Source organism: Physeter macrocephalus, chromosome 12 (genome assembly GCF_002837175.3).
Source record: "Physeter macrocephalus isolate SW-GA chromosome 12, ASM283717v5, whole genome shotgun sequence".
Taxonomy (NCBI): Eukaryota; Metazoa; Chordata; class Mammalia; order Artiodactyla; family Physeteridae; genus Physeter; species Physeter macrocephalus.
In genome coordinates this window covers 84,650,615-84,654,445 of record NC_041225.1, presented here as the reverse complement: position 1 = coordinate 84,654,445, position 3,831 = coordinate 84,650,615, and the positions used below count along the sequence as shown (strand labels likewise).

Here is a 3,831-nt window from a genome sequence, read left to right as displayed (position 1 = left end):
GTGAGAGGGCGGCGCACCACAAAAAAAAAAAAAAAAAAAAAAAAAAAAAAAAAAAAAAAGGTATCTGAATAAAAAGGAACCAGCCATTCAAAGACCAAGGGAAAAAGCATTCTAAGCGGGGTTAACAATACACACATGCAAAAGCCCAATGGTAAGATCACTGAAGCTTTTTTAAGCAGAGGAGTTAGATCATGATCATTCTTACATTTTATAAAGATCACTCTGGCTACAATGTAGAGAACAGAATGGAGGTAGGGGAGAATAAGATTAAGACTGGAGACAGGGGCTTCCCTGGTGGCGCAGTGGTTGAGAATCCGCCTGCCGATGCAGGGGACGTGGGTTCGTGCCCCGGTCCGGGAAGATCCCATATGCCGCGGAGCGGCTAGGCCCGTGAGCCATGGCCGCTGAGCCTGTGCGTCCGGAGCCTGTGCTCCACAACGGGAGAGGCCACAACGGTGAGAGGCCCACATACCGCGCAAAAAAAAAAAAAAAAAAAAAAAGACTGGAGACAGAGATGAGAGTGGATTATGTAGACTAAGGTGAAGAAGAGGAAGAAGGGGACAGTAACAAGGATGATGATAATAGCTAATACTCACATAGCACATACTAGCTGCCGATCCATTGTTCTAAGCATTTTTTATATATTAATTCATGTAAGCCTCACAAATACTGTATCTTATAAATTAGGAAACTAAGGTAGAGGATAGTGGCAATGAAGAAGAAAGCAACTGGGGACTTCCCTGGTGGCACACAATCCGCCTGCCAATGCAGGGGACATGGTTTGAGCCCTAGTCCGGGAAGATCCCACATGCTGCGGGGCAACTAAGCCTGTGCACCACAACTACTGAGCCTGTGCTCTAGAGCCCGAGAGCCATAACAACTGAGCCCACGTGCCACAACTACTGAAGCCCGCGCTCCGCAATGAGAAGCCACCACAATGAGAAGCCCGCGCACTGCAAGAAAGAGTAGCCCCCAGTCGCTGCAACTAGAGAAAGCCCGTGCACAGCAACGAAGACCCAACACAGCCAAAAATAAATAAATAAATTTATAAAAAGAAGAAGAAAAAAAAAGCAACTGGATCTAAGAAATATTGGGGAGGACAAATCCTATGATAGGCTGGTTGTCAGCTGTGGGAAGGGAAGGGGTAGGACTTAGAATGACTACTAGGCCTTGGGCCCAGAAACTGCGTGGGTGGTGGTGTTATTTACCATGTGACAGGACACTGGAGGAAGAGCAAGAGGGGAAGAGCAGAAGGCAGCATTTTGCTGAGTCTTCAAAACATCACAGTGGAGCTGTCCATGTGAACAGTCGGATATTCTGGTCTGGAGAGAGATATGGTCATCATCCATGTATAGATGGTAACTGAAGCTGTCACAGAAGTTGAGATCACCTACGGGGAGCAGGAAGAAAAGAAGAAAAATAAAAGCCTAGGAACAGACTGCTGACATTTAAAACACAAGAAGTTGAAGAAACAAATTTTCTTTAATACATAAGGAAAATTTAAAAAAAATTTTTTTAAACAAGAATCATTAACAACAAAAAACTGGAAATACCTTAATGTCCCTCAATAGGAAAACAGATAAATAAAATACAGTATATCTAGTCTATGAAATATTATACAGTAGCCAAAAAGAATGAGAAGTATTTTTACGTACCAACATGGAATATTGTCACGGCACATTACTGAATCAAAGAAAGAAATATAAAAATGATACATAAAATGTGACCCCATTTGTGTAAATAAATAAAACACGGCAATAGCATTTTAAATATTTTCTGGGACTTCCCTGGTGGTCCAGTGGTAAGACTCCACGCTTTCACTGCAGGGGGCACAGGTTCAACCCCTTGTCAGGGAAGTTCCACATGCTGCATGGTGTGGCCAAAAAAAAAAAAAAAAAATTTCTGGGTTCATACATACGTATGCAAACACACACACAGAGTGTGGGAGGTACATTCTAAACCACTAACAGGTTGCCTCTGGAAATACAGAAATAATTGAAACAGGGGAGCGGGGAGCAGGAGTATTCAAAATATCTACAATGTTCTGAAATTAACAGTTTTCAGTATGCTCGTATTTTAATTCACAACAGAAAAATGTGTTCCAAAACTGGAAATTCATAATACTTGTGTAAACCGTGGAAGATTAAATGTGATGTTATTTTGACAATATTTTAAATTTTAGAGTCACATTTTATTCTGATCTGAATTTTTATCAAGATGCTGAAACTAGTTTGTCATACATACTGTGCATAATCATAGTATTTATTTTCTGGGACTACTGTGACTGCGTAGACTTATGTTTATTGCTAAGGGAACAATTACTTATAAAATAATATTAAATCCAGTATTAGCTGCCTATTTCAGACACTTAATACTTTCAGAGACCCATGTTATACTTACTACACTGAAGTTTTTGGTTGTTTGCTTTTCTGTTGTTTTTTTAAAAATTTATTTGGCTGTGTTGGGTCTTTGCTGCACGCGGGCTTTCTCTAGTTGTGGCAAGCGGGGGCTACTCTTTGTTGCGGTGCTCGGGCTTACCATTGCGGTGGCTTCTTTTGCTGCGGAGCACGGGCTCTAGGCGCGCGGGCTTCAGTAGTTGTGGCGCACAGGCTCAGTAGTTGTGGCTCACGGGCTCTAGAGCGCAGAGTCAGTAGCTGTGGCGCACGGGCTTAGTTGCTCCGTGGCATGTGGGATCTTCCCGGACCAGGGCTCGACCCGTGTCCCCTGCATTGGCAGGTGGAGTCTTAACCACTGCGCCACCAGGGAAGTCCTGAAGTTTTTTTGTTTTTTTTTAAAGCAGTGGTTAAGACTCCACCTGCCAATGCAGGGGACACGGGTCGAGCCCTGGTCCGGGAAGATCCCACATGCCACGGAGCAACTAAGCCCGTGCGCCACAGCTACTGACTCTGCGCTCTAGAGCCCGTGAGCCACAACTACGTGCTCCGCAGCAAGAGAAGCCACCACAATGAGAAGCCCGTGCACCGCAACGAAGAGTAGCCCCCGCTTGCCACAACTAGAGAAAGCCCGCGTGCAGCAACAAAGACCTAATGCAGCCAAAACTAAATAAATAAATAAATAAATTTATTTTTTTAAAAAAAGAATCACCCTCACTGTTGAAAGTAAATGTACTCTTAGGGTGCAGATATTAGTGTTCCAATAAGCATGTGATCATATTAAGGTAGTGGTAGCAGGAAGATAATCTTGATTCCATTGGGAATCTTAGGTTTTCTCATACATTTATTGGGAAAACAGTTTTTCCTGTACTGCTGAAGTTTCTTTTTGGTAAACAGTATCTTTCTAAAAGAAAAGCATGAAGGAGAAATTGAGGTGTGTACATTTCCTCAAATGACCAGCATTGTACAAGATACTGTGTATCTTGCAATGAACAGTGTGGAAGCTGTTCATTTTTCAAACTGAAGTAAAATACATTCAAGAACTTTAAAAACAAAACTACAATGTTTTGATTTTTTTAGATTACTATATTCTCTGTAAAATTAAAGATCAATTTTTCAAAAAATAAGGGTAATTTCTGTACCTTCTACTCAGTTTTGCTGTGAACCTAAAACTGTTCTAAAAAATAACTCAATTTTGAAAAGTGGGAAAAGAGAGAGCCTACAAAGGACATCCTTTACTTCAGATAGTAAATTTTCTCTGTTCCTTCCATCCCCAACTGGCTTGATGTTTAGATCTTCTGGCTTGCCATATGCCCATGTCTGAGAAGTTAACACCAAGCCCCCTAATTCCATGCTCTATCCTGAATCCTTGGCCCCAGGCCAAGTTTGGCCACAGATCACCTAGACTGAGCCAGAACCCCGGGAAGGCGGGTCAATA

General features: G+C 42.3%; 1 long non-coding RNA gene across 1 annotated transcript in view; it reads right to left on the bottom strand.

Annotated features, from left to right (window-relative positions):
• LOC102987706 (uncharacterized) overlaps window positions 1–1,852 on the bottom strand; it is a 57,521-nt gene extending 55,669 nt beyond the window's left edge. Inside the window, exons 1-2 of the long non-coding RNA XR_448160.3 lie at window positions 1,656–1,852; window positions 1,209–1,390 (exon numbers count right to left, since the gene is read on the bottom strand). This is a non-coding gene — a long non-coding RNA (uncharacterized lncRNA). The remainder of the gene's footprint in view (window positions 1–1,208; window positions 1,391–1,655) is intronic.
• Window positions 1,853–3,831: the final 1,979 nt, after the last annotated feature.